Source organism: Eschscholzia californica, unplaced genomic scaffold (genome assembly GCF_041429995.1).
Source record: "Eschscholzia californica isolate CP2 unplaced genomic scaffold, dmEscCali1.0.p SCAF_4, whole genome shotgun sequence".
NCBI classification, from domain to species: Eukaryota; Viridiplantae; Streptophyta; class Magnoliopsida; order Ranunculales; family Papaveraceae; genus Eschscholzia; species Eschscholzia californica.
In genome coordinates, this window is record NW_028238461.1 from 39,668,812 (window position 1) to 39,695,893 (window position 27,082).

Genomic DNA, 27,082 nt, shown 5'->3' on the forward strand with positions numbered 1-27,082 from the left:
ATATGATGATAGTGGCGACTCAATAGTTGGCAAAATACTACGCTCAGAAACTAAAAATGGATTAGGATCAAACAAAGTATTCGCCTCATTTATACTACCATCCTCATCATCATAAGACTCATGATATTGTGTATTGTACTCCATCTTATCAAAGGACTCATCTTCTATGATGTTGGGTTTCTTATTAAGGGGCAACTCTAGATTTCTATCAATTCTTTCATTTAGAGCTAATCTTTCAGCTCGTAGCTCTTGACCTTTCTGCTCAAGCTCTATATTTAACCTTACAAGACGACTATAAAGTTCGTCTAATGAAGATGATGAAGAGTCATTAGTTTGAATGTTATCCCATTGAGGTGGTTGGGACATGTTTGGATCATAAAACTCTTCATTATATTGACTGTAGGATGAACTATTGACATGTGCATAGTGTGACTCATAACCTCCTTGAGGTTGACAATACTCCCTATAATTATCACCATAGACATTATCCCTCGGATTTTCAAAATAATTTTGATAGTTAAAACGTTGATAATTATTGGTATTTTGTAACTGAGGGACACAACCTTGTTGAGGTTGATGATGATTCCAATAGTTATCGACGTTATGACCATCATTACGGGACTGGTAAAAATTATCTAGAGTAGCGTTAGTCGCCTCAAGTCTAGACATGCTCCGTAAAAGTATCTCTTGTGTTCTTAACAATGATTGTTCCTTCCGTCTCTCTTCTAATTCGTCCTCATAGAAGAATCCTTCCATTTTTTTGGTTTTTTTTTTTTTTTTTTTTTTTTTTTTTTTTTTTATTTATTAAAAGAGTAACGAAACTACGAAGATCCTAAGGAAAATACACACACAAGCAAGCTGACTCAACCAAGCAACCTAGACACAATCTAGACGACTGGGTAGTCTTTTTCACCTAAAAATTGATCTAGACAGCTTCTATTTCTTTCCAAAGCTTGAACTATGATTCTTATAAGGAGTTACTCCGTCACAGTACAACGATCAAAAATTGTGCGCTTAGATCGTTCCCTCTTCCTGGGAAAACCCCAAATACTAATCAAGTTCGAGATTTGTCAAGAAGGTCCTATAAGCTCGTTACCCTTGGTCAATGTCTAAATCGATTTTTAATTTTAAGTGAGGCTTGGGATTGCGCAATGTTGTTAGCTAAATGGGCAAGAGACCGGTGATGAAATCTGACTCCTATCTTGTAATGGGTTAATGCCCTTACTAATATGATAATTAAACTAACAGTTCGACAATCAATTAGGCAAGCAAAAACATCACAAGTTCCCACTTACAGGAGATTCGTGGGTGATCTATAAGTTACCTCCCGTTCAAGACGGGCGATGACCTTTGTAGACGACCCGGGCCACTCTCCCGTGAGTGTTCGAACCCGAGGCTTCGTTTTGGTTTTCGGTTACAATTAACAAGCCCTCTAATTTAGGGTCAAAACGTTTAAACCAAAAATAAAAACTAGAAAGTCTAAAAGTCTCTCTCTCACCAAAAATAAAAAAAATACTAAAAATAAAATGTAAAGTTTCCTTCTTGAGCTCCTCTCCTTGTTGCGCCTCTTCCTTTGCTCCTTAGCGTTCTACACACCAAAAATGGAAAAGCAAGTCAAAGTGTCCAAAAATAAAAACTTACCAAAAATAAAACTTTCCAAATATAGAAATAAGATAAGACAAATTCAGGCTTAGTCCCCGGCAGCGGCGCCAAAAACTTGATAGGCCTAAAAATAGGTCTATTCCCGCAAGTATACGGGGTCAAGTTATAGTATTTTTAATAAGTCGAGTTTCGTTCCAAAGGACAAGCTATTTTATCTAAATCTCGAATTACACCCCCTTTCAAACTTTTGATTTGATTTGGAAACTACTATGAAAAAAAGAAAGCAATACTAATAGACTAATAAGAATGAAATCAAGATGAGAAGAAGAATCTAGGGTTTTCGATTTCACCACATAAATGGACTACTTAAAACATGCATTAATTAACAAATCCCTTTTCTCATGTATAACTCAAAATCTAACATAATAAACTATTTAGATTTCGGAATATATTCTTTAATAACACAATTCAAAATCAAGAATGTATGATTGACTACCATATAAAACTAATTTCCTACACTATCATTCAAGATCTAAAAGGCATATCTCATCTAATAAATCAATAAAAGCATGAAATATCTAATTATAATACATGAATGATAATAAGGTTATAGAATCAACATGAAATGACAATCAATAGGCATATAAGCTCAAAATAAGGATTCATTGATTTATAACATATCTCAAAATAAGCCCAAATATGGGTTTCCTCTACACCCTAGATACAAAATTTAGCTACTCATGGAATCTAAAATAATATTCATTGAATTCATAAAATAAATGGAATTACAAAAGATTAATGGAAAGAAATCACCAAGAATGTTCACAATCCATACTCCCATGTATCTCCATTTTGATGTCCAATTTAAGCTCCAAGTATATCAAGAATATTGCCCAAAACTCCAAATAATAGCTTATTAAAAGATAAAAGAAGAGAAATTTAGAAAAGAGATAGAAGAAGAAGAGATTTTAGAGAAGAAGGCATGGAGAAATTAGAAGGTTAGAAGAAGAAATTAAAAGGAGAAAGAAAATCTAGAGAAAAGATGAAGGTGGTAGAGAAAAGAATGGTGGCTAGGGTTTTTAGTTGAGAAGAGGTAGAGAGAAAAGGAGGCTAAGAGAGGCTAAGAGGGGAAAAGAAGGGTTAGGGTTTTACAACTACAAGAAGGAGGAAAGGGGGGCTAAGAGGGGAGAGGAAGGCTAAGAGAGGATAAGAGGGGAGAGGAAGGCTAAGAGAGGATAAGAGCGGAGAGGAAGGCTAAGAGAGGATTGAGAGGGTTTGCAAGTCTAGCTTTAATGGAGGTTCAAGAGTTTTTTTATATAGGGTTAGGGTTTGGTATGGTTAAAATGGTAAAAAGGGTAAATTGGAGGGCTACTTTTGGAATTTATGAGGGTTAAATTGCAAAAAACCCTAAATTACACAAGTGACCCGGCGGCTAGGGTTTGCTGTTAAGGATTCGGCTGATAAGGTGTACCGCGGCTAATGCAATGAGGTGCGGCAGCAGCTGGTACCCGTCGGATTAAGCCGAGCACGGATCTGGATGGTTAAGAGGATGCCACGTGTCCGGGAGCACGGCAGCTATGCTGCTACGGGTACACGGAATAAACAATAAAGGAAGGGATGCACAGGAGCCGTCGGATCTTGACAACGCGGTAGGTAGCGGCCAAGATTAAAACGTGGAGACGGGACTACTGAAGCAAGTTACAGCGCGTCACACTGAATCAGGCTTATAAGGGCCATTTCGATGTCCAGCGGAAACACGGGAATTGGATACACCGGTCCCAAGAGCGCGCCACGTGTCCCGCAGAATCCCGCACGCCCGAATGTCTACCGAATGTATCCCACCTGGTCAACAACATTTGACCCATCTTTGACTTTGCATATTTCACTCATCCGGACTCCGATTTGACTTCCGTTTTCTCCTACGGGCTCGTCTCGACCTGTACTTTTCAACCACGCACTGACCTTGGCTAAATTACCAGACTGTCCTCGACTCTAAATGACCAAAATACCCTCCGTGTATCTTTTTCTCATTTTTAACCATTTTCACACCTAACTCCGCAAAACGCACCTAATCAAGAAAACCAACCATTTTATTATAATAAAGGCTCGAAAAGAACTAACTCGGCTAAATTAAATGACTCAGATGGGGCATTTTCATGACCCATCAATATTCAAGATGATGGCTAATGAGCAAGTTTGGGAATGACACTATTATGAACTTTCCGACATTTGACACTTGTAAGGAGTCATTCTTAGATGAAATATTAGGAAGGCATGACACTATAAATGAACGCGAGGCCGCAGATGTCTTTGAGGACATTGACACTATAGACATGTTGGATAGTTTGTCAGACTGTTTACCTAGGGAAACCATGGACCTTGACTTGGTCCCCAAGCATATTGCCTTACCCTTAGAGTCTAGTTTGACCTTTCACATGGTATCTGACTCGGTTGTTGATCCCTTTTGGGACACTTCACATATCTCCTCGAGATCGTCTATGGAAATAGTGGATATTCTATTCACTAAGCTTGCAGATGACTTTCTGCCTTTGACGGATATATTGGCCCTTCATTGTTATGTCGATCCTTTTGATGACTTTCTAGTCATTAGTCCGAGTATTTATGCTTACTTAGTGGACTGTGCATCCACTAAGTTTAGGGATTGCCCCTCTTCTTTGATAGTCTCACATGCACTCTCTGCAATTCACAAAAATATGAGACTATCGTTCACTGAAAACTTTGTGTTTTGGGTGGACCCACTGATGTATCGGTTATTGGTTTAGAGTTAATCACTTATTTGTATTCCAGTAGGTATAATTTTTTCTATTTTTCAAGTCATCTGTTTCGTTTGGCTGAAGACGTTAAACTTAGCGCTTTCTGGGAGGCAACCCACTGTTAGGAAGTTGGAATCAGGTAATATCTTTCCCTTCACCCTGTTATTTTTTGCATAGTCTTCAGAACATTGAGGACAATGTTCGGTTTAAGTTTGGGGATAAGGGATTGAACTTTTTGCTAATTCCTTATTTCGAAAATTCAAAAGGGTTCAAATTTTCTTAAATTTTTTTTTAATTTTTGGACTGAAAAAGTGAGTCTAGTTGTTTTTGTTTGTTAATGGTCATAGAGTCTAGTTGGTTGTACTGTACTTTTGCTAAAGGTTTTTCCACTAATTTCGAGTCTTGAGGTTGTCTGTGCACTAGCAATGTGAGTACTAGAGCACTGCCCTTAACTCTGTTGTCCTGGGTGAGTAACATCTTTACTGGTCATAACTCTGTGACTCTTGGTTGATTAGTTTCACACTTGAGTGTCAAACTAATCCATTGCCTCGAAGTCCAAAACCCTTTTGCTGACTCGTTGAGAATAACCAGTTTAGACGCGTAGACCTCTTCATAGATCCACCTGTATTGTCCTGAGGTAAAAGATGGCACCTTGCGGAGGCAGACCCACCATCGATGAACATGGGATCAACAGGTGTCTTATCTGGGTAGGCTTATACTCAAAATTATTTTAGGGATTATTACGTATTTTATCAAGTACACGTTATTGTGAACTCTAACATAACCATTCCTGACGTATACATAAGTGTTTTATGTGGTTTCTCATAAGGTTTTAACTAAACCCTAGTATAGCCCCTTAAAAGATCTGAATTTTTAGGTTACTTCTTGTTCGCCTAATGGTTTGTTTGGATTATCATCCTTGAATCACCATTGATTACTCCTACTCGAATCATAATCTCATCATTCGGTTTATCAATGGTTTCCACAGACCATATACTCTAAGTATTATTCGGGCACACACTCATTTGTGCTTAGAAACAAGAACCGATAACTTATCTAAGGGCAATATTATTCTACGCATTCATATATATACATACAAAAATATGACATTCATAAGATAAAGTATGTATCCTAGATTCGTTTTTAGGTTCGCTATGTTCCATATAGCTATTCGTGGGAAATAGTGACATCTCTATATCTAACGGGCTCTTAAGTCTATTTTCCATAAATATGGACTAATGGAGCGTTAAGTTTCTTCCTTAATGATTTCTAAAATTGATTTAGGAAAAACTCTGTTTCGGGCCCTTGGATGGTCCATGTCAACGTCGGAAATATGTGCTTGAAATCGGGAGAAAAAGTTGAAAATCTCCTACTCGAGACAAGGCCCAAAAGAGCCCAACTCAAACTCGAAAAAGACTCAAGTCAAACTTGGTTAAAGTCCTTTGACTGGTCTCGGGTCAATGTACTCCATCTCGGACTCCAAGTCCGAGAGGCATTGGACGTGCTAGACGCGTCCTAGCATGGGACAGCACCTAGGCCATCTCGGATTATAAGTCTGAGATGCCTAAGTGCAGCATGGACGCATCCCGTGCATAGGACGGCTAGGGCCATCTCGGGCTATAAGTCTGAGATGCCCTTGGACGCTCCTGACGTGTCTGGACGTTCCAGCTGCATCCTAGATGCATCTGGACTTACGTCCAGGGTCTCGGTCCTAGACCGAGACCAACTAGGAGTACCCAGACGCGTCCTATACGCGTCTAGGATGTCCGAGACGCGTATGTCTCGAACTATCCTAGTCCGTCTCGGACTCCGAGTCCGGTATGGACCAGGGAATCTCAGTCCTACTAGGACTGGGACGTCCCAGTCCCGATAGTTCCGGGTCTCGGGATTCTGTCCCGAGACCTGTTGGACGTGCTAGACCGGTCCGGGATGCGTCCTGGTCGGTTCAGCCAGCAGTGTTTCCAATTTTGAGAACACTGCTCCGAGCTTTGTCATCTTCCTTCTTCTTTCTACTGTTCCAGCTGCTATTTTGCTGAAATTCGTCGTCAAAAAACCCATATTTTGATGATTTTCATCAAAATTTATTGAATATCAAACTAGTTTTCGAAAGCCCTTTTCAATAAACTAAGATTTCAATGTTTGGGGTCTTTATATCCCATTCAAAACCCTAATTGATTACATCCAAATCACATTTAAACTAATGAAAAACATGTTCGAATCTCTAGTCAAACAAATCTATCTATCAATTTCAAGTTTGAATATCTAATTCGTTCTAGACAAAAATAGTTTAATGCAAACGGCTCTGCTACCAATGTTGGGAAATACATGTCTCTAAGACTACCCTAATCATCTAACTAGTGTTGGTAGCGGAATCTCAAACATCTAATGTTTAACACTAAGTTATCCAGGATCATATACATGAACTAACTATGAACTAGAAGGGAAGAAGATTACCTTTATTCACTTTCCCATGATCTAAATCCCGACAAGTATTCGGAAGATAAAGAGCTTCAAGTGTAGCTCTTATACTTGAGACACCATTGAACTCCCTCCTTTCAGTCAGCTAGGACCTTCTTGAAGGTTGAGATGAAGAACTCCTTCTTCTAGACTTGATAGATAGAATGGGAGCTTTTCTCAAAATCTTCTTCTCTCTCTGAGATGTATGAGAGAGACGATTTTCTTCTGAGAAAATTCCACACCTTTTCTGAACTCTAAGTTGGTCTTTATATAAGCAATACCTTCGGAAGGACATACCTTCAGACCTTAAGGACATGTATCCTTCAATGCATAGGCCATCTAAGACCAAGAAGAAGATGGAGCATTGGGATGCAGAACTTCACTTGTATGTTATGTAATGAGGGTGATGCAGGGGCACCTGGGTCGGGCCCCTTAGCCGTGAGCCTATCGGCCACGTAGGCCAACCGGCCATAACGTTTAGTTTTAGGAAAGTCCCAGTTTTAGTATGATTCGTATTGAATCTAGATTTAGGAAGTTGCATTATTTAAGTATTTTCATTAATTGGGAAAGTCCAGTTTGAGTCTATTTATTTAGGAAGTTGCAGTATTTCACTATTTCCATTATTTATGGAAGTCCAGTTTGAGTCTATCTAGGAAAGTCTAATATCCTTTAAAGGATGTCCTATTTTTTTTTATTCATGTGAAGAGAAAGACACCAATTGAGTTTAATCAAGTTTATAGTTATTTTGAGTTATTTAATCGTTCTTCGTTTACTTTTATTATCTTCTTTCAATTCCTCTGCGTTCTACATCATGTGGTATTCAGAGCCACCAAAGTTTTGGGTGAATGATTCTAGAAATTTTTTTCTAGACGAGTTAAATCAGTCTCAATCATATTCTAGTCCTCAAGAAGATTATAATCAATCAGATTAGACTCACGAAGGAATAACGAATCAATGCTTTTGTGCATCATGTTTGTATGCGAATAGAGATTCTTACGATTATCATTGGAATCCGGGAGAAACCGTATGAGAAAACTCATCACAACCTCCATCTTTTTATTATCCGACCACGATGATGTGACACTAAAATGTCACATTTGGAGAGCCTAACTTAGACTAATTATTCCTTTTCGAGTGTTATCAATAATATTTTATGTGTTTTTCATGTTAGGTACCTATTTTGGAGATAGACATGAAAATCAGAATAAAGGGAACGAATTGTCACTATCATTTCATGTGCCGAAAATGAGAGAAAATGACTTCAAGCAAATCAAATTACAAATGGAGGCAATGATGAGTCCGACGGTGAAAACGGAAGTCAATTCCGAGTTCGGACGGAAAAGATATGAAAGAAAGAAGCCAAGGTCTTTATTTGAAGGCACTCTCCTTTGTTTCTAATTTGAAGTCAAGTCAAGCCCAAAGACAAGCCAAAAGCCCATAAAGAAAAAGAAGAAGAAAGAAAGATGTAGAGATTTTATGGGCACCCTTCTTTATGGTCCAAGTCAAAATAGCCTTATGGGTTTGACTAAGTCAAGGGACCCTAGGGTTTGAGTAGTAAACACAAGTTGGGAGTTTACTATTCATGATCTTCTAGCTTGGGCAAGGAGAGAGAGAAGGAGGCAAGAGGCTAGGGTTTTTGTTCTTGGTTGCTAGATAGAGAGCTTGAAAGAGAGGGTTTGAAGAGAAAGACAAGAGAGAGGAAGAAGGAGGATCCGGCCAAAGCTAGGGCCGGCCAGCACACTAGGCCGGCCTAGCTTTGGCCGGCCGAGCAGCAGCTCGGGCTGCAGCACAAGCAGCTGCTCGAGAGCTGCTCGGGAGCTGCACGGGAGACGCACTACAGACCGGAACAGCAGCTGCACGGCACGGGAAGAACAGCAGCTTCTTCACTGCTCGGGCAGGAGATTCTTGCACGCGGCCAGCAGCTCGGATCTTCATGGAGGGCTCGGGTTTCACGTCATGGAGCACGGGACGGCTGTGGGACGTGCGCGGCAGCTCGGAACAAGCACGGGACGGCTCGGGATAGTGGCTTCTTGGCCGGAACTCACCATTTTGGCCGGATTTTGACCATCCTTTGGCCGGAATTTTCTAGGGTTCCGGCAACCTTCTTGATCCGGAACCTTAGGGCTTTTATTCCCCATGTCTTGATCTAGCCTCTCATGTGGTTTGATTTCATTTTGGGTTGGAAATTGTAGAGAGAGAAAGCTAGGGTTTAGCTTTAATGGAGGTTGACTTCTAAATGGAGAAGATGATAGTGGTCGCTATGGGGAACCCAGAATTTTGCTAAGGGGAGATCGGCTGCACCTTAAAGACTCATATTTTCCGACGATCTTAGCCTCGAACCACAACGAAAAAGGGGGATTCTCTCATCATTTTCTTTCCATTTCTTATTCAATCATCATGCTTAGCTAACTTTAGTGTGTTGAATATATGAGATGAAATGTGATGAATTCGTGATTATGTTTAATATGATTTGATGTTTTGATTTATAAATTGATGTTCATTTATTTCGATTATCGTTTTGATCATATTTTCATGTGTCTTGTCAAGCACTTCGCATAGTTAATAGACGAAACGAAGTATTCGATATCGATCGTAGTCTAAGTCATAATTTCATGTGTCTTGTCATGCACTTCACATAGTTAGGCGACTAGACAACACTTTCGTTGACTCGGGATTAACCGATTATGATGTTTGTTTGACTAAGTATGATCTCTGGATATACGTAGTGCTTATAGATATCACCTTAGGAGTCGAGCATTGATTGTATTTCGATACATTAGATCGGACCGTACATAGTTGTAAATTTATCATTATGGATTCCCGAACTTTGACACCTCTCTCGCTTATTTGTTGCCCGAATTGAGTCTTACCGTCTCCCGACTCTTGTTTCTCCGAACTCTTCTCTCGAATCTCTCTCGCCCGTTTACATTGATTGTTTAATTTAGTTACTTGTTTTCTTCTTTTGGTTTACTTATTCGATCAAGTACCTCCATTATCTTTGTTTCTTCCCTTTTTAGTCTAAGTTAGCTTGTAATATCTAGACCGAGAGATAAGACCCTTCGATATCCAAACTACCTTCCTATCCTTGGATCGATCCCGGCTTTGCCGGATTACTACTTGATACCTCCGCTTGGGTGTGCAATCTTTCCGGGTGCATCAAGTTTTTGGCGCCGCTGCACCAAATCTAATCTTTTTATTATCCGACCACGACCGCACCACCACCACCACATCCGTAATCTAATTATACACCACAACCTTCTCCTTGTCAATACCAACTGTTACCACCACCACCGGTGTGTTATACACCACCACCTCCATCTTATTACTATACACCACCACCGTATTCATCACCTCTTATACAACCATATTCACCGTCACAGCCAACACAATCATCTTCTCTTTCCTATTCACCACCAGCGCCACCACAACCGACTCATTTCGAAACTGTTCAATCGCTAATATCCGATTTAGCTACAATTCAACAAATGTGTGACGACCTCAGATTAATAATACGTCAACCATCTTCCTCGTCTACTTTCTCGTTCCATCAGGAAAAAGAAAAAGAAGATTACGAAGACGTTGAAGTTGCAAAGGAAGAAGATGAATCTTCCTTCGCAGTAGAAGAAGAAAAAGACGATGATAACGGAAGCACAGATGGGGTTGGTTCTAATTCAAACCCTACTAAAGACCAATTACCTCTGTTTTCCTCCCAACCGTCAACCAAAACACTAGCAATGGCGATTACTGAACTTACTAATCAAAAACTCCAATATTTTGATCCACTAATCGATGATGAAGATGATCCAAAAACAAAACATCTCGATATTTGCCGAACCGCATTTCACCTTCCCAATGGTCACCTCGATCAAACCACCTTTTCGACTGCAATGTCAAAACTCAAAAATTACAAGCCTTTTCATGGAAATCCTTCTTTTCTTGAAAAATTAAAGTCTCTTCCTCATATTTATAAGGAATGATTTTTGTCTCAGGTTATTAGTTTATATGGTCCAACGGGATTTGCCGACCATCCTATCACGACTTTTCAACAAACCCACCATCGTGTTGTCTCAGGTTTATTTCCTCTAACAAACCCTAAAACCCCAAAACTACCGGATATTGTTTCAGTTATAATCGGTAACAGTCTCACTCTTCATAACCGAATACTCCCTCTCCATCGTTCTCAGCACTATGTCGATTTTCTCTCACTACATTATTTCCTCACTCAATCCGGTGTTGATGATGAACAAAATGTCCAGACGTTGACTAACGTCTAAAGAGTCAAGATCATACTTGAAGTCTACTGGGTCGACCCGGCTTAAGGTAGCCGGACAGCTGAACTCCTGATGGTCCACCAAATATTCCCCTATCTGGGAGGTCAGCCAAAAGAAACCAGCCCTGCAAAATGCCCTTGGCACAGAAAGATCAGCCCCAGGGTCTTCAGAGGAGTATGGGGGTCCGCACAGGTCTAGCCAATGTCTTACACCCAGAACTGGGGAGGCAGCAGCGCCAACCGATCTACCGACTTAATCCCGAATCTTCCAGAAAGATCTCAGTCGGCTACACATCTCGAAGTGTTTAAGCCAGTTTGGACTCCACGTACCTAAAGGAGGAAACTTCTCATTTAGAATCTATCACATCGGCAAGATATCTACGGAGAATCCTTGAACTTAGGAACTTCCACTTATCAAAGATCCGAGATAGACTCTAAGAGCAACCCTAGATACTCAAGAGAGGAAACTTCTCTTCTGGTTAGACGGCAACCGCCTCACCAACGCCACTAATCACAGTCGGCCTAATATCGTCTATAAAAGGCCCCCCACATCGTCCTTCACAGGACACGATCTCTTTACCCAATGAGATCACAAGAAACTCAGAGTTCTCATAACTCGCCCCCTAAAAGGATCAATCAATATTCATTATTTTACTGCAAATAACACCCTGACTAGCGTGAGCGTCGGAGCAATTTTCGAACCCTTTGCAGGTTTTCACCCATCGGTAGTAGACGAACAGGAGCAAGGAGCAAGGAGCAAGGATGGGGAGCTGAATTAAGGAGAAGCAAAGTAGGAAGCAAAGCTGGAAGCAGGAACATTAGGCTGAATAACACTCAACCTAATAGAACAATCATACATAACGGAGGCTGTCATGCATAACAGAGGGCATCTCTCCAGCAAAATCATCAATTCGGTAACCCGAACCCTATCTCTTAAACCTTTCAGACTAACTACTCCCCTGACTCCCTCAGGCAGACATGTCTTCGGGCGAGCATACCCCACGCGGATCACCATACAGGCTCCGCAACCAAGTCGAACTCATGGCCGAGATGGAACAAGTCAAGGTCGACTACCTCCGAAGGGATGAGGAGGCAAAACTACTGGAGGAAAGCCTCCGCAAAGCAGAGATAGCCAGGAAAGCCGCAACACCCGAAGAGAGAGAAGAAGTAATCAGGAGGCACGCGCAGAAGCTCTTCTCGCCCGGTAATGCATTCTCTTCCGGAGCTCTGACTTTACAACTTGGAGACCAGATGCATCTGGAGAATATCTTGGACGAATACGAATCATTGGACCCTAACCGACCACACATCCCTAAAAAGAAGGGGGTTGGCGAAGGGTACACGGACGACCCAACCGTCTGCGAAGTGCTCATACATCAGGTAGCAGAGCTAACTTGAGAAAGAGAGAAGGAGAGACTGAGGGGGAAAGCAGTGATCCACCAACCCCCTCTCAGCCAAGAGATACTGGAATCTGAGAAGCCGAAGCACTTCAAGTGCCCAGCAGTAGACCGTTACCACGGCCTGGAGGACCCAGGAGTGTTCATTAACAACTATACTGCAGTAATGAATCTATACACAACCAACCAGGATATATGGTGCGTAGTCTTCGCCATACCATCCTAGAAGGACCAGCTCAGGCATGGTACCAAGCGTTGGCCCCGGGATCGATCAAATCTTTTGGACAACTTGCCCAAGTCTTTTGTGACGCCTTCCGAGGAAGCACGTCAATCAAGAGAAAGACAAACGAGTTGTTCAACGTGGCTCAAGGAAGAAACGAGACTTTGGCGATTTATTGGCAGAGATTCCGGAACCTCATGCTGCAGGTCACCGATCAAGAACCAAAAGTCACTTTCGCCGCTCTGTCAAGAGGCCTCAAGCAGGACGATGTCATCAAGGACATCTCTAGCAGGGAACCAGATACTCTTGCAGAGCTGATAGATAAGGTACAACAATTCATCAGGAAAGGAGAAAGTTACCGACGAATAAAGGAGGTGGCCAACATCCCGTACGAGGGCGAACCGACCCGAAAGAAAGAACGGGAAGAAGCCAGGCCCCCCACGGAACAAGAGCGAAATAGAAGACCCAGATCTGACTTCGCCACCTATACCCCGTTGGTTAAAGGCAAGGAGGAAATTCTACGGATACTCATAGCGAAAGGAAAGGCAGAACTACCCAAACCCAACGACGACAGAGAAGAGTTCGGGTTCAGAGACATGAGCGCATGGTGCGCTTTCCACCGAGGCTACGGTCACAAGACCGACCAAAGCCGACATCTCAAGAACCTCATCGAAGAAATGGTGAGGAAAGGTAAGCTGGACAAATATATCAGGAAGGAACAATGGCCCTACGAGTATAAAAGTAAAAGGTCGTAAAACAAAGCAGGAATAGGGTCTGGGTTGGATTCCAATGAACAAAGCCCGACAACCAAGAAAACAACTAAGGGCTTAGAGGAGCCAACCGGGGTCATGGGAAGCATCAATACTATCTCGAGAGAACCGGCTCTCGGCGGACCTACCATGAAAGAATAACGCAGATACGCCAACGAGGCGAAAAACCTACTAGTTCTGTTTATCAAATCAAGTGTGGAAACACCACCCATTGTCTTCACGGACGATGACTTAGTGGGGGTGATAACCCCACAAGCAGACCCACTGGTGATAACGGCGGTAGTAGCTAATTGGAGGCTAGGGCGCATCCTAGTCGACACAGGAAGCTCAACTGAAGTCATGAGCCGAACATGCCATCAAAAACTCGGGGTAAGTCTCCACTATCTCAAATCATATAAGTCTTGCCTGGTAGGATTCGGCGACAATCAAGTCAAAACCGATGGGACAGCATCTGTTATACTGATCGGGGTTTAATGTGATCAATACGAGTAATCTAAGATAAGCAATAGGAATAGTAAAGAACAATCAAGAACACAAATACAGAGATTTACATGGTTCGGTTGGTGAGACCCCACTCCACGGCGACAACGGCGCGATGATTTCCACTATGATAAGCAAACAAGTTTACACAAGAGATTCGTGAGATTGTGCTATTGATATCTCCTTAGGGTTTAGTTTATATAGCCACTAAACCCTAATCCCACCGCCTCACCGACTCTCTCTTTACAACCGACATTATACACGGATACGCTAATACTAATAACCGACATTTGCCTAGCTTCGCATTCCAGCTCTGTCTCGGACTCCAGCTTTGCCTCAGAGCACTACTTCACATACCAGCTCTGTCTTAGTAATCAGCTCCGCTAATGGGTCCAAGCTTCGGTAGGTTGAACCGGGTTCGATACCAATCCAAGCTTCGGTAGGGAACTGAGTAAAAGGGGGTTAGTCCATGTTAGAAGTGACTCGAATATGGATTGGTATCGAACCCGGTTCAACCTACCAAAGCTTGGACCCATTAGCGGAGCTGATTACTGAGACAGAGCTGGTATGCGAAGTAGTGCTCTGAGGCAAAGCTGGACTCCGAGACAGAGCTGGAACGCAAAGCTAGGCAAATGTCGATTATTAGTATTCGCGTATCCGTGTACAATGTCGGTTGTAAAGAGAAAGTCGGTGAGGCAGTGGGATTAGGGTTCAGTGGCTATATAAACTAAACCCTAAGGAGAGAGTCGGTGAGGCGGTGTAAACTTGTTTGCTTATCATAGTAAAAATCACCGAGCCGTTGTCGCCGTGGAGTAGGTCTCACCATTCGAACCACGTGAATCTCTGTGTTCTGTTCTTGATTGTTCTTTACTATTCCTATTGCCTATCTTGGATATATTACTCGTGTTGATCACATTAAACCCCGATCGGTATAACAAACTGGTATCAGAGCTGAGGTTTTGAGGTTTCTGTGATGGCGAAATACGAGATAGAGAAGTTCGATAGAAGTAACGATTTTAATCTTTGGAAGATTAAGATGCGAGCAGTATTAGTTCAACAGGATCTGTTGAAGACGTTGAATGGGAAGGCTGCACTCGCTGAATCACTTTAAGAAGTAGAGAAGGATAATCTCATGGAGAGAGCTCATGGTTAGATTCTACACTGTTTGGGCAATGAGGTCTTGCGGGAAGTAGCGACGGAAACTACAGCCGATGGTCTATGGAGTAAGTTGGAGACAAAGTATATGACGAAATCTCTAACTAATCGTTTGTATCTAAAGAAGAAATTATTTAGTTTACATATGTTAGACGGAGACTCGTAAAAAAGACCATACGGATGAACTCAACCGAGTATTCTTAGATTTGGCAAATATAAATGTCAAATTCGAAGAAGAAGATAAGGCAGTATTATTGCTTGCATCCCTGCCACCATCATATGAAAGCTTTGTTGATTCTTTTATTTCTGGTAAAACAACTACAACCTTTGAGGATGTTAAAGCAGCATTGAACTCGAAGGAGTTGAGACGGAGGTCAATGGAAGAAAGCAATCCAAGTGATGGTTTGGTGGTTAGGGGAAGGTCACAGCAGAGGCAGCAGTCATCAAAGAAGATGATGGTAGTGTCTTGGCAATCATTGAAGAATGTGATGAAGCTATGGTTCTGGCGATCAATGTCTGCTTCGCAGAAGATAGGTGGATTTTGGATATTGGTTGTACATTCCATGTATGTCCTCATAAGGAATGATTTTCCACTTACACAGTCATTAATGGCGGTAAGGTGTTAATGGGAAACGACGCTCCTTGTAAGGTGGTTGGAATTGGTACTATTCAAATCAAGATGCACGATGGTGTTGTGAGGACTATAACAGACATCAAACATGTTCCAGATTTGAAGAGGAATTTAATCTCTTTGGTAACTCTGGATGATAATTTTGACGCCCCGTGTCCCAAAATAGACACGACCATGCCCCGGCAATTCACAGACGAGACAGAAATCCGACAGAGTCTCCTCTGTAAATCGAACCGGTCGCACCTGTAAAACCTGTCATGCAATCCATACATTCGCATACACAAAGAAATAAACTATCAAGCGGAAGCTAAACAAACTCAACTTAGTTTCGGGTCGAAACCCGAACCACAAAAAAAATATAAAAGCCTCATAAACAACGATACAATCTATAAACAACTCTAAGTGTTACGTATATACATATTAGAATTTGGTTTCTGCAATGAATACATAACTTTAAAATAACAAGAAGCCAATAAACGAAAACCAAAGAAAACGACGCAACACCTCTAGCCTCGTCAAACAAGATCACCGGCTGGAATACAACTCCGCCTCGAGGCTACGACAAAGCACCTGCACACTAACAACTGGTAGGGGGTCAGAATACTCACCGACACGAGTTATTCTGGTAGAAGACCAATCCAAAACCCATCACGTTTTCAAAAGTTCATTTAATAAGTTGTAAACATCATGACAAATCGAGTTATCAAACCAGTTACCATATATACTATATACAAAACATTTTCCTTAATCTAGCAAGCAATAGCAGTGATTAGCTGCCCACCCATGGTGCGCTCCCAATAAGAGGAGAGTTCCTCAGGAGAGCCTAGAGTGTGTTAGATAGTACCAGCCCATTTAGGCACTAGCTAATGCACTACGTCTCCTCGAGAAAGAGACTTACCCCTAGCCGGTAAGCCCCTCTCCCACTAAGAGACTCCGCAATCATTGAGGAGTTTACCTTATGATACATATATACCTTAAGTATCTAAATACGTTTTTGATCACCGAGTTCGAATAAGAGAGTCATCCCCCAATTACCATGGAAGGCCTGAACCTCATTCTCTTCGGTACCCTGTCATGCATCTAATGCGATCTTTCAAAATCAGTTTCATTCGTATATCAAAACCAATATTCTCATTCGATTCATTATCTTATCAAACACGGAAGTGGAACAACCAAGAGTCATATCGCCACAAAGCAGAGGGATCCTAATCAATGTCACCTCCCAGGCGAGCGGTCAGGGTGTACGGCCTTGAGCCTCGAGCTGGAGGCACGAGCACCAATGGCCAGCAAGTGAAGCACTCTACTCCCACAGGTCTCATGACTAGTGTCGCCTACCTCACCGGTCTCACACGGGTCACAACCGTGTCCACATGTCATCCTACCCTCAATGGCTACGTGCCCGTAGGTTGACATAATCCGCAGTCGGGTACAAACAAGAAAATCCCAGTAGTTCACAATAATCGTAACATCAGTTCGAAAACATTTCTCATATCGCATCAAAACATTTCAAGCATATGTCAATTCATCACATAAATCGAGTTTCATGCTACCTAAACTCTAGTTATAATGGCGCATATATAACTATAGAATCTAGCATATTCGTTATCTAAAACCATGCTGGATAAAGGATTCAGAACCCCTACCTGGCGGTACTTCAACTCCGCCGAAACCGTAGCATGATCGTCAACGATAAGCTCCGGCTCCCCCCTCTACCAATCCATAAATAACCGATATAAATATTAGGCTCTAAATGAAGAACCTTGGTACAACAAAAGTATAAATAAAGGAAACAACGAAAACAACGAAAACGTAAAACATAACAGCAAAATCGCTAACTCTGGAAGACTTCAAGTATAACCAAATCTTGATCGATCTTCTAACTTCATAGCCATGTCCAATTAAGGTCAATCCAACACTCTATGAAACTTACTTATATCCTTAACATTTAGTTATTAAATGTTCTCGCTAAAAAACCAAGTGAGTCATCTTCGAAACTTCCCAAATACGAACAACAACCAAAACAGAATTTTCCTAACAGCACATTGTTCGGTAAAACAGTCATAACTCTCTCGTAGTTATTTCGTTTCAACCAAACCAAGTGAGTCTCCTCTAATTTCAATTATAACATCTTCGAAAATCACAAAACATACGCAGCATTGCATCAGTTTCACTGATCGTACACTACGTGTGAAAACGCTCATATCTCTCTCATCCGAACTCCGAATAATTCGTACTATACTTTTATGGAATCGTATCGAGACAAGATACAATAATGGTGAAGACTCAAATAATATTTGAAACATCTATGATTAGATAACCACTAAAAACAGTAAGCACTTTTCATGCTTGGTAAACTGCACGTTGCTCGGTAAAACAGCCATAACTCCTTCGTCCATTATCAAAAATACTTGTACCATACCATTCTGGAAAGCTAAGATCCTAAGCTACGACTTTCGTGTTTTGGGAAAGTGCGTACGAGTACTATTACAGGCCCAGATTGTTCAATAACATTAGACTGAATTTCAGTCCATCGAATCGTCGTTCGATCGATAAATTTAACCTATCAACTTCTCTAACATTCTTAAATTCCAAAATCCATTTAATCTAGCAATCCCAACCTTAGAATTACATTAATTATGAAAATATCCCAAATTTCATACACATAAACCCTAGAGTTGAATTTATCTCAAAGAATTGTCAATCTCACCTTGAATTCTTTGATGCTAGAAAGATTACCCTTATTTTGTTTAGTTCTCCTCCTTAATTGATTAGTCCCTACATATGCAAGTATGAACAACTCCATTAAAACTAATTCAAACTCAAATCACCATTGATATCTAGAGAGAGAACCAAAATTCTTACCAATTTCTCGGCAAAACCTAGATTGATCACTTCTTGAAGTTGGAATTTGACAAAACAAGTAAATCCCCTTTACAATCTTCCCAACTCCTCTCTTGATCGAATTTCTTTTCTTCCTCGAAACCCTAACCTTGCTGAAAAGTCGAGCAAAGAGAGAAACAAATTCTGATCTTACTTTCTTTTTAGAAGTTTCACGAAATTAGAGTTTAGTTCCTGAATTTGGTTGGATTGCAAAATAACCCCTAAATTGTCCTCTTTGCTGATTTGGCCCCTCTTCTGACTTGACCCAATTGTCAAATAGTCCCTCAACTAACCTTAGAAACATGGGATGTTACAATAATGGTCGCAAATATGTTGGTGAAGGTGGTGTTCTTCGGGTTTCTAAGGGGAGTCTTACAGTTATGAAGGGGTTGAAAAAGAACGGTCTATATGTGCTACAAGGTAACACTGTTACCGGGTCTGTAGAGGTATCATCATCAGACAAGGAAGTTGAGACTACCAAGCTATGGCATATGCGGTTAGGGCATATGAGTGAAAGGGGGATGGCTATACTGAGCAAGCCGGGTTTACTCTGTGGGCAAAAGGTTGGAAAACTAGAATTCTGTGAACATTGTGTCTTCGGGAAGCAATGTGGGGTAAAGTTCAGTACAATGGTTCATAACACCAAAGGAACTCTGAATTACATCCATTTAGATCTTTGGGGTCCCTCTCGGGTCAGCTCACATAGTGGGGGTAGATGCATGTTAACCTTGATAAATGATTTTTCCAGGAAAGTATGGGTCTACATACTGAAACGCAAAGATGAGGCATTAATCGAGTTCAAGCAGTGGAAGACCTTGATCGAAAAGCAGACTGGAAAATCGATCAAACGCTTTAAGACTGACAATGGCATGGAATTTTGCTAAAACGGGTTTAATAGGTTTTGTGTAGACGAGGAATAGTGAGACGCCATACGGTCAGAAAGACCCCACAGCTGAATAGGGTGGCGGAACGTATGAACAGAACTCTATTGGAACGAGCTCGTTGTATGCTTTCGAATGCAGGGTTGTCGGAGGTGTTCTGGGGTGAAGCACTGAACACGACAGCGTATCTGGTAAATATTTCACATCTATTGAGTGTAAAACTCCTAATGAGGTGTGGTCTGGTTATCCTGCTAAGTATGAGAACTTAAGGATCTTTGGTTGTCCGGCTTATGCACATGTTAAAGAAGGTAAACTTGATCTGAGGGCTAAGAAATGTGTATTTCTTGGGTATGAGCATGGAGTTAAGAGTTATCGGTTGTGGAATCCGGATGGAAAATCGAAGAAGTTTTTCATAAGTAAAGATGTTACTCTTGATGAGTTAGTAATGGTAACTCAGAAGGTAACGCCTGTAGATGCTCGGGAGGGTGTTGGTAAATAGGTGGAACAAGAAGATCATATGGAGCAGGTGGAGTTTGAGATAGACACTCCGGAAGAGGTTCGGCCTCAGGTAGATGAGCAAGCTGAGGAAGATGAACCAGAGTTGGTTCATTACAGTGTTGCGAGGAACAGGGGAAAGAAAGACATCTGGGCACCAGAAAAGTATGGGATGGCAGATATGGTTGCAATTGCACTTAATGTGGCGGAAAGCATAGATGGAGATGAGCCATGCACCTACAAAGAAGCTATGGAGAGTGATGAATCATGGCAGTGGTCTCTTGCCATGAATGAGGAGATTGAGTCTCTTGGGAAGAATCAGGTCTGGGAATTAGCCGAGCAGCCTAAGGGTCAGAAGATTGTTGGTAGCAAATGGGTTTTCAAGAATAAGGAAGGAATCCCAAGGGTGGAAGATGCACGTTACAAAACACGGTTAGTAGCTAAGGAGTTTACACAGCGAGAAGGGATAGACTTCAATGAGGTATTTTCTCCTGTTGTTAAACATAGCTCTATTAGAGTGATACTTGCTATGGTTGCTTTGTATGATATGGAATTGGAGCAGCTTGATGTTAAAACTGCGTTCTTACGTGGAGAGCTGGAGGAACAAATCTACATGCGTCAGCCAGAGGAGTTTGAGATTCTCGGGAAAGAAGACCAGGTCTGTTTGCTGAAGAAGTCTTTGTATGGACTGAAACAGTCTTCTAGGCAGTGGTATAAGCGTTTTGACACGTTTATGACTAAAAACGGCTATGACAGAAGCAGGTATGATAGTTGTGTGTACCATAGGGTTTCGAACAAGATAATCCTCACCAGATCCGGCGAGGGTTAAAAAGGTTTTCATGTGGTGGTGGTGGTGTACGGCGAGGGTTCATAAAGCATGGTGTGTTATGGTGGTGGTTAAGGTGTGTTTGAGACCAGCACTGCGTGGTCTTGCTTTTTTTGTTGTGCTCTGTGGTGGTGATGGTGTTGTGTGGTGTTGTTTGTGTTGTGTTGTGTTGTGTTGTGTTGTGTTGTTGCGGTGGTTGGTGGTGGTCAGGTGGTGTTGTAGTGGTGGTGGTAATGGTGGCGGTAGTGGTGGTGGTGTTGTGTTGGTGGTGTGGTTGGTGATGGTCTAGTGGTGTGGTGGTGGTGGTGTTAGTGGTGGCGGTGGTGAAATGAAGATGGACATTAGAGTAATTTTTGGTTTTGCGGAGGTATATCTGTCATATGTTACTTTTCACCGGTTGGGTTTAATTTTCAGACTAGTTTTAAAGTTTGAAATAACTGTGTCTTAATTCAGCCAATTCAGATTTTTAGTTCAGTCAACCGATATTCTAGATTTTGTAAAATAAAAAAATAAACATCTGAAATATGAATTGAAATCCAATTCAGATTTCAGATCTAAAACAACCAGCACCTAAGAGTGACAAAAAATTCTCAAACATCAACAACTAACAGGCGTGTGGAAGTACTAGAAGTATAAAAGCCACCCGTATCTAAGGTGGCCCCTCACACTTACCACTACTAATATATTGGGGAGAATTGTTGTTTGGATCCCCTTTCGTATAATTGACTCGCTATTTGGACTCCCTTTTTGAAGAGTTGCATTGTGAACTCCCTTTTCTGAAGAAAAAAAATGTTAAATATAACATCTTCAAAAGACTTGGACTATTTTATCATTCTCTTTTTCTCTATTATCACATGACATCATCATTTACCATGGCCTTTTCATTTTCAAAAAATGAGTGAGGGATCCAAAATTTGGGGGGAAAATGAGCGGGAACACCATTTTCGGCCAGAAATGAGCTTCCAGTCCAAATGTCAGGACAGCTCATTTTTTCCTGGTTCTCATTTCTTTTTCTCCCCCTCTAGCCCCTGGTTTGAAAATTCAAAATTTTCAAACGAAATTTTGGAATCCCGCAAGCAAACTCTCTCTTCTCGTTTTCTTTCTCTCTCTAAAACTTTCAGAAAATCATGGATGTTGATTATCTTCTTCCCCTCTCTCTATACAAATATTTCGAAATCTGGAATTTTTTTCCTTTCTCTCTCTAAAACCTTCAGATTACCATAGACGTTGATTATCTTTTTCCTCTCTATCTCTCTGAAGTAATCTTCCTCTCTTTCTCTCTCTAAAAATTTTCTGAAAATTCTTCCCCTCTCTCTCTCTAAACTTCTAATATCTCTCTCTAAAAAAAATTCTGTAAATTTTGGAGAGAAACAGAGGAAGAAGATATGTAAAGTTTTTGAAAATTTTCTCTCTCTATATAAATATTTCGAAATCGATTATATTGTTGCCATCTCTATCTTTTTGAGAAAAGTAAAGTAGTAAGATTGGAGAGAGAAAATATGTTTAAACAGAAATAAAAAGAATAAAAATAGGAAATATAGAGAGAGAAAAATCTGGAGAGAAAATATGAAAAAGGAATAAAATCTAGAGGAAAATAGGAAAAATCTAGAGAGAAATTCGAAAAGTGTGTACATAACCAAATGGCTAGTACACAGAACAATTTCCGGTACACAAGAAAATTTCCAGTACAAAAATGTCTAGTACATTAAACAAATGGCCAGTACACAGAACAATTTCCAGGAAACAAGAAAATTTCCAATACAAAAATAGCTAGTAAACAGAGCAATTTCCAGGAAACAGAACAGTTTCTGGGAACAAGTAAATTTTCAGTACAAAAATGGCTAGTAAACAGAGCAATTTGCAGGAAACAAGTAAGTTTTCAGTACAAAAATGGCTAGTAAACAGAACAATTTCCAGGAAACAAAACAGTTTCTGGGAAACAAGTAAATTTTCAGTACAAAAATGGCTAGTAAACAGAATAATTTCTAGGAAACAAGTTAATTTCCAGTACAAAAATGTCTAGTACATAGCCGAATGGCTAGTAAACAGAACAATTTCTAGGAAACAAGAAAATTCCCAGTATATGAGTAGTACATAACCAAGAAATATCGAAATTGGTTAGAAATTGGTAAAAATTTGAGAGAAATTAGGAATTGGTTAGATTAATAAATCCGGAAAGTTGGAGTGAAAAAATAGAAATTTGAACCAATCTGGAAAAATTCGAAATTTGAGATAAGAAACAAATCTCGGGAAAAAATGAATTTTGAACCAATTGGAGAGAGAAATTTAAAGAGAAATATTTGTTGAGATTGGAAAGAGAATTTTAAAAAGAGAGGAAGTTGTTGAGATTGGAGAGAGAATAGGAATTAGAGAGAGAAAAAAATTCTAAATTAGTTAGAAATTGGTTAAATTAGAATTTAGTTAAATAACTAAAGAGAAATAAATCTGGAAAGAGAATTAGAGAGAGAAAGTAAAAGAGTAGAGAGAGAAAGTAAAACGGGGAGTGGAGAATCCCGTGAGTTTTCAGAGTGGCAATTCCGTAAATTTCAGGGTGGCAGCTTCCGTAAATTTGATGAAAAATCAAGGGGGTTACGGTACTTTCCAATTGGGGTCTAACACTTTGGACTGGGTTTATAATTTCGGGCATTGGTGGACTGGCCACTTATTTTGGGCCCAACGTCCATTCCCTCTTTCATTTTAAGTTACCTTGATACTGTTCATTGAACATGACTTCTTCATATAACATGGCCTCTTTACAACTTCATCATCTTCATCCATGCCAATCCAATTAGACCATCAGTGCCACTCGGGAGAAGGTTGATCTTGCTGAGCTAGGTTCCTCACCTCCCCATGTATCATCAAATATTTAAAGGGAGATTTTAAAAGGCCTCCCCGTTTTTGTTAAAAGGCCTCCCCATGGTTTCGTTGACTTGGTAAAAAACCTTTGACTTAGCTTGGTTAAAGGGCCCCCTCTTTGAATGGGTGAAAAAAACCCCCTTTAAAGATGTATTTCACCCACATCATTTGACCACGCCACATCATCACCTTCTCCGGCAAGGTCGCCGGCCGGCCAAATTTCCGGCCGGCGACCTTCAAACCTAATTTTTTTTTTTTTTTTTCTTTCTCTCCTCTCTCTAAGAACTCCGGCGAAGGAACCCTTCGCCGGAGTTCTTAGAGAGAGAGAGAGAGGAGAGAAAGAAAAAAAAAAAAAAAAAAAACCATTAGGAAAATAACCCTAAAAAAAAAATATATATTTTGAAGGTCGCCGGCCGGAAGTTTGGCCGGCCGGCGACCCTGCCAGAGAAGATGATGATGTGGCGTGGTCCACATCACCGGTCTTGGGTTAAGTTTGACCTAACGGCGTTAACTTCGCCGTTAGGTCAAATATTGATGAAGGAGGTGCTCTTTTGTAGAGGGGGCCCTATAACCAAATGGGTTATAATGAGAGGCGCTTTTAGCGGGGAGGCCTTTTAACAAAAACGGGGGGGCCTTTTAAAATTTCCCATATTTAAAATTCCACCATAAGAAGATGTCCCTGCTTGAACCCTCTGCCCAACTAGCCAATCCTCTTTCGACAACAATAGTCGAGGTAACTAGGGTTAATATTATCACGAGAGTAATAGTATTGAAGATAAGCAGAGTGTGAACAAATTTGATCCTCCGACAATGGAAGTCTAGTTGAAGAACAAATAATCCTCTGTAAAGTCGAAGGATAAACATCCAAAATCCTACTACACAAACTTCCAATTGAGAAGAAATTTGACCCAATTGTTGTTGTTAAAGCTTGGCTTCAACAGCAAGAACTTATCAATTTCTCCCCTTCAATCAAATGGAGAGAGAGAGAGAGAAAGAGTTTTAGAAAGAGAGAAAGCTAAGAGCTGATTAACATGTCTAATAGAGTAACATTATTGTAAAAGAGATCTTAAGAGTGTGTGATGGAATTTTTTAAGTGTAACTTTAGAAATTAGTGTATGAGTGTTTAATAAAGGTAAAGTGGGAATTTCTTGAAGTATAATTTCAGAGATGCAATATTTCCGGAAGATTCCGTTAAAAGGGAGTTCAAAATGCAACACTAAAAAAAGGGAGTCCAAACAACAAATCAATTATATGATGAAAGTGGATCGGGGTCCAAACAGCAAATCTCCCTAATATATACACCCCTGTTATACTCAAAATGTGACCCCTATCCTTCTTCCTAAGAGCAAGTCCAATGGGGAGGAGTCCCGGGCCATTAATTCAAATTAAGGGCCCGGGACACCCGGTCCCTCCCCTTGGACTTGCAATGGGCGGGGGCGGAGCCCCCTCCCAAATAAGGAGTCGACCCTTATTAGGGGCCGGCCCCTTGCTCCCCAACAGACCGTTGGGGCTCCCCAATGGTCATGTTGGGAGCAAGATCCCACCGTTGGATCACATCCAATGGTGATCCAACGGTGGGATTATTATTATGTTATTTTATTTCTAAAAACAAAATATAAAAATTACTCAATAATATAAAAAATTAAAAAACTTAAAAATTCATTTAAAAACTTTAAAAAACTTAAACTTAAAATAATCCAACACATTAAATCAAAAACTTAAAGAACTTAAACTTAAAAGATCTATTCGTTGTCGTTAGTTCTCGTATTCCCCAACAGCATTAAGAATACGCAAAAATAAATCACGATTCATCCTGTAGCGTGCGCGGAACTTTGTATCATCAAAAGTTCGAGCTGCATTGAAATAGTCTCTCATAATGGCTTCATAACCGAGTTGTCGATTACGATCTACCATTCGATGGCCCGAAAAAAAACCTACATGAAGAGTACGTTTTTTTTTACCATTCCTTTTCATTTGTTGTAACATTAAGAGATCATCATCATCTCTTTCTGCAGCCCATGCATCTTCTTCAACCATCATGTTGAATAAAAAAGAACAGTTTTGCATTGTAGAAAAGATAGAGGGTGTAGGAAGAAAGTTTGATAAGTTTGTAGACAAAGAAGAAATGAAATTGATATGAGTTTGTAGAGAAAGAGAGTTGTATTTATAGAGAAAAAAAGTTGATAAGAAATTTTGGAAGGGTAAAAAAGAGATAAATTCAAAATTCAAATTTAAGGGTCCGGGACCGCTCACCGTTGGAGTTGATTTTGAGGGTTTGAGCCCGGGCCCTTAAATTTGAATGCAAAAGTGAATTTAAGGGCCCGGGACCGCTCACCGTTGGACTTGCTCTAATAGAATAAGTTCTTACCTTCTCAGGTTTCTTTCTTTCCCCGGGCTCGTTGACACAAATCCACTCCTACTGTTGGTACGTTAAAAGGCTTCGAAGATTCATTCTCTTCAATTCAACAGATAGTACATCTTCTGACTCCACAGAGGAAGAAACAACCGATATTAATTTGGATCAAATAATGTGCTGATTTCAGCTCGAACTATATAGTGTCTGAATAATAAACTTTTCTCTTAGGTCAAACAAGTGAAAGATGTTGGTAACTGAGAAGCCCTTATAGATAGATTGATCTCCCTTTGCTATTTCTTGAGATTTTTGGTTGGAAAACAACGGGAGAATTTCTTCAATAAAAAAAAATATCCATGGAGCAATTAATCATCTTTATCGAAGGCCTTACCATCTACTGAAGTTCAAATTTGATTGCGATGCTTGAAATCCGCGCAAAATAGGTATGCTTTTTTTTTAGCCAAGGGAAACTTATTCCATTAATAAGTGACAAAATCACAATGATACAAGGATGATAATTCTTATTTCTCTCCTCTGAAAACTTCATGAGAGTTACATACCTTTAAATGCAAAGTGCCTCATGAAGGGAAAGAAATTGGACTAGACACCGACTCGATAAAGTGACCCTAAGGGTCGAAAAATGAAAAGATCCTAAAGATCGTGAATGAAAAGACCCTAAAGGTCGACAAAAAAAACAAGAAAAAAAACGAAGACAACCATTGTTGATGTCACAGGAAAAACGCTAGCGTCACCGGGAAACCGCCGTCCTCGCCGGATAACTGTCTCCGTCACTGGAACACTACTTCCGTCACTGGAAAACCGCCGCTATCACTGGGAAACTGTAGCCGCCATAGAACTGAAGATAATAACAACCACCACAGATCATACCACCACCTTAAACACCACTGAACCCACCACCACCGCCATAATCACAACCCTCTAAAAGGGTTATTTGTGTTAGACTAGGCAGCTTCAGACATCACAGATTGCGTACATGAAGACGTTCTCTTGTAATCAAGGACCACTGGAATCGAA

General features: G+C 40.6%; 1 long non-coding RNA gene across 1 annotated transcript; it reads right to left on the reverse strand.

The window, feature by feature from the left end:
• Window positions 1–16,027: 16,027 nt before the first annotated feature.
• On the reverse strand, window positions 16,028–18,763 carry LOC147544623 (uncharacterized). The gene is made up of 4 exons (XR_015223898.1): window positions 18,619–18,763; window positions 18,464–18,531; window positions 17,400–17,465; window positions 16,028–16,340 (listed from the first exon to the last, which is right to left on the reverse strand). It is a non-coding gene; the product is annotated as an uncharacterized LOC147544623 (long non-coding RNA).
• Window positions 18,764–27,082: the final 8,319 nt, after the last annotated feature.